This window comes from Columba livia, chromosome 1 (genome assembly GCF_036013475.1).
Source record: "Columba livia isolate bColLiv1 breed racing homer chromosome 1, bColLiv1.pat.W.v2, whole genome shotgun sequence".
NCBI classification, from domain to species: domain Eukaryota; kingdom Metazoa; phylum Chordata; class Aves; order Columbiformes; family Columbidae; genus Columba; species Columba livia.
In genome coordinates, this window is record NC_088602.1 from 112,562,972 (window position 1) to 112,580,327 (window position 17,356).

A 17,356-nucleotide genomic window follows, 5' to 3' on the forward strand; every position below is an offset into this window, starting at 1 on the left:
CGAACTCTCCCTCTCCCTCCAAAAGAGGAGGAGAGGGAGGGAGACATTCCAGCCTAAAAAGAGGTGCAGGCACAGGCTTATTCTTGCAGGGCCCGGCTCGTCCCCGTAGGTATTTGCCTCCTTTCTTTCGGGATCGCAACGAGGGGCCCCTCCCCGTTCCCCCCGCCTCGGTTTCCTCCCCTCTCCCGCTTTGCCTCCGCCCGGGGGGGATGGGGGGAGCGGCCGCTGAAGCGCTGCCAGAGTTTGTTTAAACACCTGTCTGCGAGTGCGGTTTCTTTCTCCTGTGCCAAGCGAACGATTTAGAAGTGTTTCTCCGGGTTTGGTTGGTTTGTTGTGCACAAATATTTTCGGTTTGGCAGGGAAAGGCTGTGGGCTTGCCCGAGGGACAAAACCCAGGGAATTGGAAGCAAGGGTGGGGGGGTGGGCAGAGCCGCTGAGCGTATCGGCCCCCGATAGCAGACTTCATGTTTCAGTGGGAACTGAAGATTGTGATGAGCTATGAACTAACCGTACAGAATGTTTAGGAAATCCATTACAGCTGACACTTAGGAGCAGGAAAGTCCTGTGCAGCTGGAGCGTGTGATCCTGTTTCTAGTTTGAAATTGTTACGGGAAAAAGGAATATGCAGAAGGTGACTTTTCTCTTGGCTTTTTAATGACCCTCCTATTCAGAGCAAGAGAGAGCTCTTTTTTACCTGCTGTTTCCCCTTACCCAGCAATCCTCTCTTTCTACCTGTCCTGTTGCCTTCCCTGCCCTTCTGGTGCTCCCTTCCCCATCCTTAACACCAGCCGGCTGTAAGCCAGTGGTTAACTCCTTCCTTTTATCAGGTTCAGGGAGCAACTGCTCCCACCTTGAGAGGCTCTTGGTGGAAGCTATAGTTTAATTTGGGGTTACAGAATCACAGAAACAGTTTGGTTGGAAGACACTCTCCAGATCATATAGTCCAACTGTTAACCCAACACTGTCACTAAACCACGTCCTGAAGAACCTTATCTATATGTCTTTTAAACACTGTCAGGGATCGTGACTCCACCACTTCCCTGGGCAGCCTCTTCCAATGCCTGACAACCCTTTCCAAGAAGAAATTTTTCCCCATATCTAATCTAAACCTTCCCTGATGCAACTCACAAGCTCTTGCTCACAAGCTCTCACAGCTGGTGTGTCGCTCCTCAAGCCACGATGGAGTTAACCATCAAGCAGGTAGTGTGTTGTGGGTGTTGGAATGTAAGGATGTATTGTGCTGATTGATCTGGTGCAAAAGGCAGCCCACAGGTACTGAACAGTAGTGCATAGCAAGCCAAATGCACTAATTTCCCCAATAGTAGTGCAGCAATTACTGCAGAAATGTAACATGCAGACTGTTGACTTGATAAGGTTCAACCTATTTTAGCACTGTGCCAGGCCAACAGTCTCTAGCAGGTAACAGAGGTTGGTGTAAATGTTGTGCTGGGATTTGTAGGTAAGATGGTATAAAGAAGCAGTCATTTTTAGGAGATTATTGAAAACCTCAGGAAGAAGTGTTTTCTTGCTGTCTGATAGAATGACCTCACATATATGCTCCAGTAACCCAAATGGGAAAATTTCCATCCTATTGTTATGCATGTGACATCTGGAAAGTACACTGGTTACTGCGTGCCTGTAAAAGTTTAAGTATCCACAGGAAAATATACCCATTTTTATGTGATTGGGTGCTACAAAGCTGGCGTTAGGAAGCAGAAGTGCAGTTATTTAAAGGTATCTAATATGGTTGCAAAATAAAAAACCCCAACTAATCTGACAAGAAAAATGCCTTGCAGGTAACACATTTTCTGCTTTGCAGAGTACTCTCTTCAGTTTCTTACTTAAAAAGAAATTCCTAAGTACAGAAACTTGCAAGTGACGGAAACACCTGAGAAGGTGCTCAGTCTTCATGTGGTAGAGTGGTGGTTTTGTGTGGCTGGACACAGTTGCGTGGCTGGATTCCCTGAGTTTGCTGCGGAACTAGAGAGGGCACTGTGGGCTTTGTTTTAAGTTCCCTAAGCCCACTTCACAGAAAACCAAACGTTTGATGACTTTTAATACCTCATTTTCACTCACTTTCACCCGTAACATGTCCCTGAAGTGCAGCTTGTGGGAGTGTCATCTACAACAAATGCCACTCCTTATTTTGGCCTCTTCCTATTGAAGTCTCATTGACTGTGATCAAGGCAGACTTGAACCCTTCATCACATAAAGAGACTGAACAAAATGACTGTTAACTGACAAGCCACCTAAAAATGAAAAACTATGTTTCTAAGGCACATAAAGCCATTACAGTTACTTATCCTGACTGCAGTCATATAGCTTTTAGCATGCATATAATTCATCAAGAGAATAAATGCTGCATACAATTTCAGTGCAAAACATATGCAAGATTCAAAATCATCCTCTTTCCTTACAGCTGTTCAAGTTCTTAGCATATGTTTCTTATTTCCTATTTTTTTTTGCATACCTTTTAAAATTCTTAGTGTGTTCCTCAATAGAAAAGCTGTATGCTTATCCCAGAGTGCTGTAATCCTTCGCCTTTTCTTTGGGAAATTCTCTTTTAAAGTTCCTTCTGGGACATTTTGTTGTTTGTTTGGTCTGTAAGGGAAGAATGAGCATCCTGGAGAATGCTGCTTTTTTGTGTGTACCAGGCAGCATAAAGAAAACAAGTGCACAGAGTCCGCAGGCTGGGAGTGTATCAGTTAATTAGCAGCTGGACATTGCTCAGTAGGAAGCCTGGCGAGGTTTTTTGTGCGTGTGTGTATATGTGTGTTGTCTGCTTCCTTTGATCACTTGTGTGGTAAATAGACATGCAGGGTAGCTATAGCAACTTGTGCTGTAGGTTGGTGGGAACAGAGGGGACAGAATCCCCAGACAAAGGGTAGTTTGTTAGAGTGGTTGGTTCTGATTAGAAAAAGGTGGCACCAATCAGGGCATTTAAGAGCATCAGTTTTGCAAAATGCAACTGGATGTTATCGTTTTCAAAGTAACGTTTATTTCTGTAGCTCTGAAAGAGCAGATCACACGGAAGATTGGAGAGGAAGGGGGAGGGATAATAAAAAGCAGAAGCAAAACCCTGTAACACTTTTGCATGTAAAAATGTTCATGCTGGATTTGCTTTTTTCTGGTGTTGCTGCATCGTCTGTTCATTTTGCAAGTAAGCGTTTATAGGAACCAAATGACCACAGACACTGCTACAGATAGTGGTGTTTTTAAAATATGGCTTTACAGGTGCAATGATGATAACCTGATGTTATTAGGACATCTGAACAACTTCCTTTCTCCAGTTGCTAAAGGTCCTGTGTACAATTTGGGATCAAAAGATACTGTACCTATTCAGCAGCCTACCTGTAGAGGTCAGACTTGAAATTCTCAAAATCTTCACGTGATAGAACTTCAACCTAAAGCAAAAGCTATAAAAATACAAACCGAGAAATAGCCACTTTCCTCATTAATTTTATGTGGAATACTCTTAAAATAATGTTGGTTTGTCAGTGTTGGGTCGTTGAGTAACACCACATTCTGCATTGATGGCAGGCTGAAACACATTGAAATTCAGCCTTGTCTCGCATCTTGAACAGAGCCCAGCCTAAAGCTTTTGTTAGTGGCTGAATTATTTAGATGTGTATCTCCCTTTCGCTGATCCCCACCATGCCTCCTACCTTTGATGAGGTCTGTCTCCAGCTCTCTCCCTCCTGCCTTGCCTGGCACTCTGCTGCGCCAGCTGCCCAGTCCTAGGGCTTCCCTGCTGGGGAAGGACGGGGAGGCAAGCAGTGGGATGGAGGGTTTCGACAACTTTTGAGCTCTGAAAAAAGTTGTCAGATCTCAGAGTCCCTCTGCAGAGTAGCACCAGAGGTAAGAGGTCTTCTAGAACCCGGGGTCGAGGAAAAGTAACTGCTGGGAATGAGGAGGTGGTAAATGCTCAGGGGATACGCTGAAGATCAGTAAATGCTTCAGCATTTGGAGAAACATTTTTATTTGGTTGAGGGTGAAAACTGAGCTGAGAGAAAAGAACAGATTTGTATTTGCATACAACTATGAGAACTGGAATGTGTGCTGCGTTTTGTTTAAACTGGATTTCAGACTTCTAAGGGTACTCCATTCTTTAGCCTGTTCTTCGGTTGAAAGTCTTTCATTGCAGCTGTGCAGTTTAGAGCTCGTAATGCTTTAGCAAGCTGTAAGGAATTACTGTATATCCCTGAGATCCTTGGCTTGTAGTGCAGAATCCACACTGTCTGAAAACTGAGAAAGGCACTAAGGGGTAGGAAGCTGATTTTGATCTCTTTTCTAAACAATAAAAATAGCTTTTTTTTTTTTTTTTTTCAATTTGCTGTTGTGTCATAGTTGTTTATCATTATTATTTATATCTTCCCAGGTGGATGTGGGAAGACAAAAAAGCTGGCAAATAGACACTATTTTTTTGGCCCTGAAGTATGATAAAACTTATTTGATCACCTAAGTGTTGGGATAGCTGGGTGCAAGAACCATTTTAAAACAAAAAAGAACCCTAGTAAAACAAATAAAAGAGAGTCTAGGCTTCTACTCTTGGCTTAGTGGGTTAGTAAATGAGATCCACGGGGCCGATAGGATTCTTCATTGTAGTGTGATAGACTATAACAAAAATATTTATGGAGGGACATTTCATGCTCCTAGAAAGGAGCTGGTGACATGCTATGACAGTCACTCTACATTTTGGGGTGAGGAGGTCAACATATGTATCGTACTTCTGATGACACCGACAGCTTCTTGTCACACTGCAGCCTGGCACCTGCAGGCCCATGACATGGCCCACCACCTCCCTTTGGCACCCCTGCGTCCTGAGCAGGTGCCCATGACTAATGGCATTAACTCAGCTCTTTAGGTCTGCAGGTATTTAATTACTGAACAGCTGCAGCAGGAGCTCATAGAGAACCCCCACCAAAGCAGTAGGTCAGACTAATTTGTGATACCAGCGAGTCAATGCGCTACTTTGAGTCAGGCCAAGAGAGAGCTTGCTAAAATGAGACCACTCTCATGGAATCTCCATTTCTGTTTTTTTATTAGAAAATTTATTCTGAGCACTAGCTGAGGCTGGTGCTTTCTTCTAAAAAATAGTGAGGAATCAGTATCTTATGGCAAAATCATTCTGAAAAATTTCTCTCCTTTTTTTTTTTTTTTTTTAGTAGTTATCCCATATGGAAACATAATCCCTCTTTTCTTTTTTTTTTTTTTTTTTTTTTTTAGTTGAGTCATTTGAGACTTAAGAAAAGAAGAAGAAAACAAAAAGGGAAGCACTACACATTTACACATATGTGTCTATATGTATATATATTTAGAATGAGATTTACCAAATCCAGCCACTCCATCATAAGAATAGCCTGCACCCTGGTTTCAAGGTACTCGTAGTCACCAAGCAAGCTTCAAAATTATTGGAGAGGGTTTTATCATTGGAATGGATTGTGTTTTTCCTCCTAATATTATGCCCTTATTTATATATTATACAGGAAGATGTAAACTCTATTGAGGCGTTCTGATGTGGATCATCGAGGTCTGTCTCTCTCTCCTGTGTCAGCTTTTTATCTCCATCCTGACGAGTCCCGGCTCCCTGGGTAGCTGGAACCTCATGCTCTCAGCCTGGTTTCTGGTCCCGCCTCAGCTCTGGAGACAAGGATGGATCCAAGCAGATATCACTCTCACTTTCATATTTCTGCTCTCTGGGAGTCATAAGAGGCTGTAGGCGGAAATCTTCACAACTGTTTATAGTCCCAATGAAAAATGCATACACTGTAAATCTGATGTGCAGAGGAACAACAAAGGCAGGGGGAGGGAAGGCTGCCCTGAGCAAGGAAAAGAACTGTCCCTTTTGGAGCACGGTGTGGGGACAAAACACTTGGGCAGGGACATGTGACAGCGAAGCATGGAGGAGATTTCTCCACATTGATGCTCATGAGAGTGTCTATGCCTGGCTTCTGCCTTGTGTCAAGTGGCATGAAAATTAGTGTGCACTTCGCTAGCTGGCCGATGTTAGCTCTGCGGACCTCTTTTTTGGCAAATAATATGCCACTTTTGGAGCTTAGATTTTTACCTGTGTGCAAAGCTATGCTATTCTACCAGCCCAAGTGGTACTTCTTGAAACAAGTGACTGTAAAGAGTTAATGACTTCATTTCTAAATGGATGACCTCAGAATTATAGTTTGGGCAGAGAATTCAAACTGGGAGTTAAGCGGTTCAAAAGTGCACTATATTGTTTTGGTCTAATTAACACAACATGGTGATAAGACATTAAAGCAGAGTGACAACACTATACATAGATAACAGGGGACATTAATGCCTGCAGACAGAGTCTACATTGTAAAAATATGAAAAAAAAAGGCTTATTATGTTAGATAGGTCAACATGATTTGACCTAGTTTTGCTTTGCTGCTTGGAAATTATGTCAGTACTCGTTATGTCATCTCCTTGGATGAGCAATTTAGCATCCTTTTTGTATTGCGGTGTTGTCCTAATATTTTATATATATTTACTTACTCTCTAAAAGGATCCTTCAGGCTAATTTTAGGTATCTGGGAAAAACTGATAAAAACCAAAACATCCTGAAACTGCCTTCCCTTTTATATATGTCCTCTCTGCAGCAAAAAGGAGTAAATTTATTCACAGCAAAATTATAGCTATAAATTCTGAAAAGTATCTTGTCCCTTTTGCATGTAAATCTCATTAAAGTTAATGAATAAATAATGACTGTACTAATTCTTGTAGCAATATACACCTTTCTTGTGCAGGTTTTCATCACTAGGAAATAGCATTTTTAACCTTACCTGGATTCTTATGCAAAATACAGTGGATTAAAAGAATTGTGCTATATACTTTCTTTGTGAAATGTAAGTTCTCATATGAATTCATCCATATTTCTGTTGTGAAAACTGAGATTTTTTTTTTTATTTTTTTTTATTTTTATTTTTTTTTAGTCTTCAACAAAATCACAAGGATTTCCCTTCATATTTGTGTTTATGCTGGTTTGTGGGGGGGGAGGTGGTGGGGGTGTTTTGTTTGTTTGTTGTTTTGTTTTTCTTTCCTACAATCTGGACTTGAAAGGCAAGACTTTTTGTTTGCCAGGACTCAAGTTGTGGTACATCAGGGAACAACTAAAGGGTTAAATGCTACTGTTCTTTCCTCTAATGGAAAAACAAACAAACCAACCCTTTTGCTGTTATAGACAATTATAGTATTTTGGTAAGTGTTAGCAATGGAAAACTCTGTCTCTACCTTAGCTTTACCTATCTACCCACAGCTATGCTCCTTACTGGTGTGTAACCTATGAAGGTATTGCAAGGTTGCACTTTCTTTTTCTTAGCTTTGCTTGATCAAAAATGGGCAGCTCTGAAGCCTGATTTTGCTTCTGCTGAAGTCAGTGGGACTGGGGGGGTTGGATGGAATCCTCCTTCAAAATACTGTGTTATTGTAGTTATCCAAGAAGTATGTCTGTGAGTAAATTCACAACCTTGTGACAAATGCTGAACAGATCAGGTGGTAGTGTGAGAGCAAAACCAGGCTTTCTTTCCTTATATTTTTTTTACAATTTTTATTTTCTTCCATATTTTCTTGAATAATAAGAAATTTGTATTTGAGTTTCAGCATGAGCTGGGTTCCTTGAAGTGTTGAAATATTTTAATGAGGTAAGAGCTGTGCAGGTTACTCACCATGTCTTCACAAATACATCTAATCTTCAAAAGGTTCTGCTTATTTAGATTTTTCAGCTCAAGTAAAATTTAAAATTGTAATGCTCTTACACCCCTTGTTAACCAGCTTAATTGGAATACAAGTACAAGGAATACAAGAATGAGTGTTCAGAGTTGCCTCTTCTGTGCTATAACTTTTGCTCCTGATCTCTAATTAAGCCTTGTTACTGAAGGTATAAAAAATCCTCCCACAATATAAGTCTCCTTGAATGTCATGGGAGGAGTCTGCTATTGCTCCCCTATACCCCTCCTCCCTTTAAAGAGGACTAAAGTGTAAACTGCTTATGAAAGATTACCAATGAGTGGAAATAAATATAACTTATCCCCAGGGTAGTGGAAGCCCAGATAATGAATGTTTTGTGTGTACACTCATCATTCAGGACCATGATGGTTTCCCAGTAAATAAGAAAGCCTGTCTGCCACTCCTTCAATTTCACAATCTGAAGGAAATGAAGGATGCAACAAAATATAGCAGTTCTGTATCTTGTTTAGCAAGTCTGGGAAAAGCAAATCCCAATTTTTAAAAGAAAATACATGTTGTTTTTAACCTGTGAATCTCAGTATGAGGAGAGATGCTTGAAGGAGAAGACCATTGTGGACTGATGGCACTATTTGTATAGCTAGAAAGACTATGCACAGAAAGGGATTCACATATAGTTCAGATTAGACTCTGGATATTACCTCGTCCAACCTTCTCTTCAACATAGGACACTACAGCAATTTATTCACTCTTGAGCATTTCCAGCACTCAAGAGTCCACAGCTTCCCTGGGCAACCTCTTGTCCACAGGCAGCCTTGTGAAGAGAGTAGATCAATTTGTGCTATAATGAACTTTTTTAGATATTCAAGAAGTGTGATTAGATCCCCCTTGAGCCTTCTTTTCTGCAGGCTGAGCAAATGTGGTTCCTCCAGGCTTTCTTCATATTTTAGATTCTCTAACCCCCTAATAATCCTAGTGACCTCCGCTGGACCCTTCTCAACTTCTCCGACTGAGGAGACCAGAACTGGTCACAGTATTCCAATGTGGCCTAACAAGTGCCAAGCAGACTGAAATAGCTGTATTCTTGGTTTACTGACTACACTCATGCTGGTGCAGACCAGGAGACTGCTGGCCACCTTCCCTGCCAGGGCACACCACGGGCTCCCATTCAACTTGCCACCACCCTCAGGTCCCTTTCAGCAGAGCTACTCCTCTAGCCCATCAGTCCCCAGTATATGCTGCTGCTTGGGATTACTTTCCAGGTGCAGGACATTACATTTATCTTCGTTAAAGCTCATGTTATGGCCGTGTTGAGAAAGTTACTTTACAGTCTCTAAGAGAGACTTCCTGGCCAACATAAAAAAAAGCTCAAAGCTTTCCCCCTTTAGCTTGTTCTTATTGCATGATTGCCCACAAAAGGCTTTTGTTGTTTCTCAAGCATTATCTGTCTTTCTGGACCAGAAATCCTTGGGTATTAGATCATGGATCTTGTCTAATTTATCTATTTCCATGGATTTTTTTTTCTATTGTCTAGTTCTATGAATTTATACTTTTAAATATTGCAGAGGAGTTAGCTTTAGGAAGACAGATTGTGTCATTGTGTTCTAGAAAATCTGGAAACTGTTACTAGAGAATACAGGTTTATGGAGAAACGTACTTTATTTCCCTGTTTTTCTTGGGTTGATGAGGTACATATGTCCCAAGAGAGACTAATAACCAATGGTGCTGATTTTTTCTCTAAGGCTCCCTTGAGTTTTCAGATTAATTCTAGTACATTCTCCTAGTCCTTTATTTATTTATTTAGCTGTTTATTTATTTATTTATCTATTTATTTATTTATTACCTGGTTGAATCAAGCTTTGCTGCCCCTCACCCTGTCCTTGCTCTAAGATTTCTTTTACTACTTTCTCACTGCCCTGTCCCCAGTTTTTTGGCTTCTATCTTTAACCTTCTGCTCCTTCCCCAGACATCTGGGCAACACTAGAGCTCATGGGATCTGTACAGTAAGCCCAGAAGGAATGAGGGGTCTTGAAGAAAAGGAGGAAATGCCATCTCAGTCCCTCTCCTCTTTGAATGTGTTTCTAACTCATCAGGGAGGTAGGCTTTGCCAGCCTGGAACTCCTGTCCCAGTCAGTGTGCAGCTGGAAATCCAAGTATGACAAAGAAGAAAACTGGTAGCATTCTTTTAATCTTCTCTCCCGAACTGGAAATTTTCCTTGAAAAATCCTAAGCTTGAAAAAATTTTTGAATCTTTCCAAACATATTTTGGTTGATGTTTGTGCCACTGGTTGGTGCTACATCAGGACATGACTAAATGGGTTTGCCTCTTTGGGGTACTTGAGAAGAAGTAAAGTAAGGGGAAGGGAAAGAGAAAGAAAGGGGCGTCTCTGGCTGTGTGTGTTCTATTTGTATGTAACAAAAGAGAAAGCAGCTCTCTGTTTTTCTGGACAGCAGTACATTTTGAAATACCAGGGTGCATTCCTGAGGCTAGGCTAGGTTACTCAGAAAATAAAGTGCAGAAGAGAGGGGCAGACAGAGGCCCAGAAGGAAAACAATTATGTGGGAGAGGAGACCTGGAGGAGCCTGTGGAGAAGGAAAAGATTACCAGACTCTCCTTTTAAAATTGCATTAGGAAAGAGCCTTTACACAGAAATTGTGAATGAAGCTTGTTTTGAAAGCCTCGATGATGAAAATAGGACTTTTGGTACTACAGAATCAGAAGTTGTCTTGGTAAGCACAGATGCAAACAAGAGGAATAGTTCACAAACTTCAAGAGTTTGCAGGCAAAGAGAAGGAAGGCAGCAGACAGAAAGGTAAGGAGGGTAAAGAAGACCTCTGAAGGCATACAAAAGGTGTTAAAGACTCACAGCAACGATTGTAGTTTCCCATTCTGTCTTGTTAAACTGTTTGACTTATCTCTTCTTGAAAGGACCTCTCCTGATGGTACCTGTCCTTTACAGGCCCCTTTGCTTTGCAGTGCAAAGGGACAATAGGACAATCAATGGAATTTTGGTTTAAAAATCCTCTGGGATACTATTTTATTAGCCAGCTTTTCTTTCTAATGGGTATTAAAAAGACACGACAATGTTCTGGATTGGCGGGTTTTTAACATCTCTAAAATAAGCTAAATTATAAGGCTGAGTTTTCTGATCAAACTCCCAAGATTTTTGGGTTTTTCAATCTCAAGATCATTATGTAGTGTGTAAATAAATGTGTTCTACCAAGTGCTGAAACCTTGCATGTGAGGGCTAGACGTATAAGTCATCAGTTAAAAAGTCAAATGTACCAAAAACTGTGTATCTTCATTTCTAAGGTTTGTAAGCCAGAACTACGGGGCAGCAACAATGTAAAAAATGCTGGTATTAAAAAAAAAAAAAAAAAAAAAAGGAATATGAAAAAAATGGGATTTTTTTTTTTTCCCGTAAGGCACTATTAATAGGGCTTTGTTTCAATTGTAAGACCCTTACTCCTGCTGATCTTATAGCTCTTCCACTGTGTGAACCTCACCCTGCAGAAGTGATAATCTGACTTTCAGTAGACAGAGAAACAAACCCATGTTGCTTTATTTTGCAAGAGTTTTACTCCCCAAAACTAAAATTTTCCTGCACAATTTCACTATTGCAGTTATATGGAAAAAGTTATTTTTTATGACAAAGACATTTGATATTGCACTTATATGGGAAAAGATATTTTTATAACAGTTGATATTTTCATATGTCATCTCAGTAAAATGTATTGTGAAACTTGTGGCACCAGTTAGAAGCTGATATGGACAGATAATGTACACGTAATGGACAATGCTGTACTTCAGACCAAGCCTAAGTCCAGCCTTTTGAGTTGAAAGGTGACTGACTGAATTTTCCCAGCTTTGGACTGTTTCGTTTGAAAGTGCTGTGCAAAGACTTACCCATTAGGGATTTAAAGACTATGTGTTAATGTGCTTTTCTATACAGATATACACAAAGCAGTATTAGGATGGCATGTCCAGTGTAGCAAATCAAGCAAGTTAGCAGTGCTTTGGGATTTAATCATATTTATAAAAGACATTTGTTTACTTTGTTCTCTTTCTTGTGTAGGGTGAAAAGGTTGTGTACGCCTTCAGGTGATAATGGATGAATTATTTAATTAATAAGGGTGGATTTGCTCCAAATCTGAAGGTCAAAAATCTTTGTCTAGTGTGTGGGAAAGGGTGATGCTCAGTGTGATTAACACCCAGAGGAAGTTTGTTGAAGTTTATTTTGGCTGGTCTGTAGTTGATAATTCCCTTGGCTAATGGAATGCCCGGCTCCACGTCAATCACCATTTGCAGGGCTTAACTTCCAATAGCACTTATTGGTCACATATGTTGGCCTGTCAGCTCTCATTTCAGAAACAGGATGCAAAATGGTAAACTGCAGCAGTTGGGGATTTTTTTGTTTCTATTTTGTTGTTGAAAGACTCAAATTTTTAAAAAAGGAAGTATAGGAAGGCTCTTGGTGAAAGTCTGCTTATAAGAGAGCAGACACCACGTCTTGTAGGAAACTCACCGTGCCACAGTACTTCATTTTACAGGCAGGATAAGTTTGAGAGAGGTTAGGAGAATGGGAATAAATGAACAAATTCCTATGGCTATTGCTACTTCTACCTTGGCTGACAGATGGGTGCTCTCTGAGGATGCTCTAATGATATTAAAGGCTGTATATGTATTAAAATGATGACCTAACATCATACCTTTGGTTGTTGTTGATGGCATTCACTGTTGGCTGGACTTGATTCCATAGGGAGTTCAAGGAGAGGATGCTTTTTGTGTCAGTAGAGTGTTAGCCAATGCGTGGTCCAGGGCAGCTACGACTTTCTGGAGTACTGCCGCTAAAAGTGTTGCAAGTACAGCAAATCGTGTGTTGGCCACTCCACACCAGCTAGCTGAAACAAACCGGTAGTCAGAAACAGGAGCTAGACAATGACATACTGGAGAGCCATTGGAAAATTTTGTTATGCCTTGGTTTTATCTGGAAAATCAAGTTTATAATAATGATTTTGAAAGATGTTTTGAAGTTTACTTACAGTTTTACTTACAGAGTGGTGACACTGATTTAAGACAGCATAGCAGATGGCTCCTTACTGTAGGGTGGAAATGTATACTGTGTCTTTGTGGAATATGCTTCTCTTAAAATGATACCCTCTTCCCCAACAACAGCTAATCTTTCTTCTCTCCCAATGTTCCCCAAAAAAAACCCAAATGAACCAACACTTTCCAAACCAATCGACCCACTAAAACTGTTTAATTTTCTGATGACAGAACTCCAAAAGAAGGCAAAGTTAGTGTGTTCTGGTATGTATCTGGACTGAACAGTTATTTTGTTCAACTTGATTGTATTAAAGCACTAAGTATGCTATTCTACACACTGCATGTAAAACCAAAATATTTGTATTTAATAAGTAGCAAAATTAATTGAAATAATTCTTTTTTACTTATTCCTTAAAACATTTCATTCAAGTTGACATATTCTGCCTCTCTTCTCCACTCTGGTGAGGTCCTACCTAGAGTTCTGTGTCCAGCCCTGAGGTCCTCAGCACAGGAAAGACATGAACCTGTTGGAGAAGGTCCAGAGGAGGGCCATGAATATGGTCAGAGGGAGGGAACACCTGTTCCATGAAGAAAGACTGAGAGAGTTGGTGTTGTTCAGCCTGGAGAACAGAAGACTCTGGTGGCTCTTCAGTTGTTGCCTTTCAGTACTTAAAGGGGGCTTATAAGAAAGGTGGAGAGAGACTTTTTACCAGGGCTTGTACTGACAGAATAAAGGATGACAGTTTTAAACTGAAAGAGGGTAGATTCAGGTTGGATATAAGGAAGAAATTTTTTTACAGTGAGGGTGGTGAGACACAGCAACAGGTTTCCCAGGGAAGTTGTGGATGCTCCATCATTATTCATGGTCAGGCTGGATGGGGATCTGGGCAACCTGATTGAGTGATGTCCCTGACCACAGCAGGGGCATTGGACTGGATGGCCTTTTCAACCCAAACCATTCCATGATTCTGTGATATTTTTGTTTTTGTTTATTTAGGTCCTTTTTTTTTTTAGGTAATATTATAAGATGTCCTCTTTTAATAAGTCATTCTCATCTTGATTAAACCATGTGTGACTGCATTCCAAAAAATGTAATAATTTAACTTGAAATGTTCTGGACATACTGCACTCTAGTGATGGGAGACATCTGACAACATAGGCACTGATGATAGGACATCTATGTCTTAGTCCATTTGCTGCAGGCTTCATTTACAGTCCACGGATACAGGCACTTCTAGGACGGGATTCTTTTTTCCACTGAAGCGGTCTAAAAAGATAAATTTCTTCCTTGAAATGGTTATTGAGTGCAAAAGAATCCCATAATTAGTAGGATCTAGTGATCTGTAAGCTTCTGTATTGACACCTCTACTCCATCAAATGAGCTGAAATGTAGTCTAATTTATGGTGGGCTTTGTTTTCCATGACATCTGTTATATCCCATTCAAAGATGGCTGTACAAGACATGCACAGAAGTCTTGCTCTGACCTGAAATCAGGTGAGATGAATTTCAGTCTTTGTGGAGGGTGTGACCAACTGAGGTTAGCAGAGTGGTACTACAGTCTTCTAGCAGTCAGGGCTGACTTGTTCAGCAGAATTCATGCTATAGTTTCTTTTACATGCTACTCTATGATATTTAGTCACAGTGAACTGAGCAAGGGCACAAACTGACAACTTAATTTCAAAAATGTTGACTTCAGAAACATTTGTCCCATCCCGAGTAGTAATATGGCTGACAACTGTATTACATTTTGCAGGTCCCCTAATGAGAATCTCAGCCTGTGACACAAATGTTACCTTCTTCATACCATGCATTTTTATCTTCATAAACCAGGATTCCACTCATAAGTATCTCCTGGCCTTTTAGTGTCCCCCTTTCCTACTCATTCCCATAACTTCACCTTTCCCTGTATGCTCTATTTCTGAAACTCCATGTTTCCTTTCTCCCAAACTTGCCTATGCCTGAATCCTCAGTCAGATTTTCCTTAAGCTGCTGAGCTTCTGGCATATTCAGTGCATGTGTCCACATTAACAGGACATGCTGGACCAGCTAACAACAAATCTGTAGAGTGAAATAACTGATGCAAAGAACCCAATATTCAGACTATGCATATTTTACTCCCATACCATACTCCTCCTAGTCAGGGCTTAAGGACTGAATATTTGTTAACGGCTGAAGGTCATTATTAAGTGTTCATCTAGAGCTCATCATCTGGGTTATTTAACCTGAGAGGATGAAACTTTACGTGCTCCAGTATCAGTCAGTGATGAGAACCAAATCTTGATTAATGGAGAGGATTGGGAGGTTGCTTAAAAATGTTCTCATGACCTGAACTGAAGCACTAATGGGAAGGCATACAGCAAGCACAGGCACTTCTGCTTTGCAAAGGCACTGATATCCTTGAATTAGCATATGCATTTGAACCGCTCATTTCCCTAACACTGCTTTCCAAAGCAGGCTCATCCTGAGTGATCATGATGTTAACAATGCAGATACAGCTAATGAACAAGCCACACTCAAACTGCTCATAAGGCACAACGGTGTGACTATCCCTCCCGTGAGGAGCTTAAGATATATGTGAGTGAACTTAGGTATGCTGAGCACAGTAAAAATTATGAAGGACAGATTTACTAGAAGAAAGGTGGATTTGGGTCAGACTGACAGAGAGGAGTAGTAATGCTAAACGGAGTTAAAGTGCTAATCCTTTTAACTTCCTCTCTGTGCTTTGTTGCCAGACCCCTATGGGGACTTGATTATTCAGACTTTGCTCCGTCTTCCCAAGCATCCATTTCGAGCCTCTTTCCATAGTTAACAAGAAGCCGAGTGGCAAAAGGCAGCTAGTGTTTCTTTAAGGTGGCAGACAGCTTTTTACTTTTAAAACATTGTAATTCAACCAAAAGTATGGAATATCTGCTGACCAAGTGCATAAAAGTGTTTAGGAAGCTATACTGCTCAGGAGGATGGGAGTATTGTATCTGTATTGCATTATATCTTATCTCTGCTAACCATGGAAGAATCTCTTCTATAGAAAAGCTCCGGAGTACATAAAGGCACTGTTGTTTCTTGGAGTTAGTGAAGCTATGAAGCGCGTGAACTTTACCCCTTGCTTCTACAAAAGGCCTGCCAATTCTGTGAATTTTAAATCCATGGGAAATTTTTGTTGCCCTCGGCTGTTGAGTTTCAATGGCTTAAACTCTTTCTGAAGTTATGCTTGAATGCTATTTTCTTTATAGCATCTAAAATGACACCTTATGCTTTTCCTGCATTCATAATGCTGAGAAAAAGATGAATAAGTGTTCTCTGCTCAGAAAAGCTGTCATATATAATCCGGTCTGTTTGGCTGTTTCAATGTAGTGATTTAGTGCCAATAATTCCAAGAAATACCAAAATGTGATTAGTAGGCTGGTGTTTTAAAATCTGGGAATAAAAAGACTGATGTTATGAGTCGTGAAGGAATAGCACATATAAACTGGGGCTAGGGCACAAGAAAACTGGAACTGTTTCCTGCGTAATGAGCCATGCATGGCAAAGGAATGGCTGGCAGCAAAGAGCTATCTACAGTGATGTAGTCATTTTATGTTGTATTAAGGTCTTGTTATTTTAGTATTTAAACAAAATTATGCTGCAGGAAAATATGGAGCCTATTGTACAACTTTGGTAAGGAAGAAAATCAAACCTCAAATAGTTGGTCTATGATTTAGGAGAATTATATCCATCAAATTCTGATCTTTAGCTGGGTATTTTGGAGATGAAAGAGGGGAAACTTGAATTCAGGAAGGAAATGGTGGCATATGGAGCCTTGGAAAAGTCAAGGCACATGTGGGCAGATGCAAACAGCACTTTTTTGGCTGTGTGACCACAACTTCATTTTTGCTTACCCAAGATGATAGGCAAAACAGCCTGTATTTTCAAGTCACTAGTAACATGCCAAGTAAATAGATCTGTTTTTTTAAAGTGTACTGAGCACTTAGTCCACTGAAAATTTGAACACAAGCTGGATATTTGTATAAAGTATATTTTTATATGCCCTTTTGAAAATGTAAGACAGTAGTAAGAAAGGAGCAAAAACGAAATCTGCCTTCAGTTTTCCCATCTGTATTATAAACCAATATCTTAACCCAAACCATTCCAAGGTATGTCCGGGCTACTGCGTCAAAAAATCAAAGATCCTAATTTGAGAGCTCAACTAGGTCTCTGCATCCATACTTTCTTCCATAAGGAAGGCTGTGACATGCCAAACAATTTATCTACCATTTCCCTACTGAAAATTCAACCCTACTATTAGTTTAACTGCCAGACATGCACCTAACTTCTAATACATGATGTAAACCCCACCAATAAACCTTGGGTCCAAATTTCAGTCTGTAGTGATGTGTCCAGATTGACAGACACAGTAGTATCTTCAAAGAGGCTGGAGGAAGAACAGTGTTGTCAAACGCCAGATTGGTAAAATATGCGGGAATTCTCCCCTTTGTTTCCTTTGAGGTTTCTTCTGCTGCCACAGCAACATCTTCTCTTAGCAAAGGGAGCAACTGCTTGGACAACAGTGTGGTCACTGGCTGTGCAGTTGCCCCAAGCAGCCCTATCCTGCTGTAGATTTGAGAGACTCAGTG

At 40.5% G+C, this 17,356-nt stretch overlaps 1 protein-coding gene across 5 annotated transcripts in view; it reads left to right on the forward strand.

Annotated features, from left to right (window-relative positions):
* MID1 (midline 1) overlaps positions 1-17,356 on the forward strand; it is a 253,389-nt gene that overhangs the window by 99,504 nt on the left and 136,529 nt on the right. Inside the window, exon 1 of one of the 5 annotated variants that reach the window (XM_065073464.1) lies at positions 10,119-10,511. The exons of the other annotated variants lie outside the window; for them this stretch is intronic. The gene's annotated coding sequence lies outside the window, so the exon portion shown is untranslated. Of the gene's footprint in view, positions 1-10,118; positions 10,512-17,356 lie in introns of those variants that run through there. 5 annotated transcript variants of the gene reach the window in all.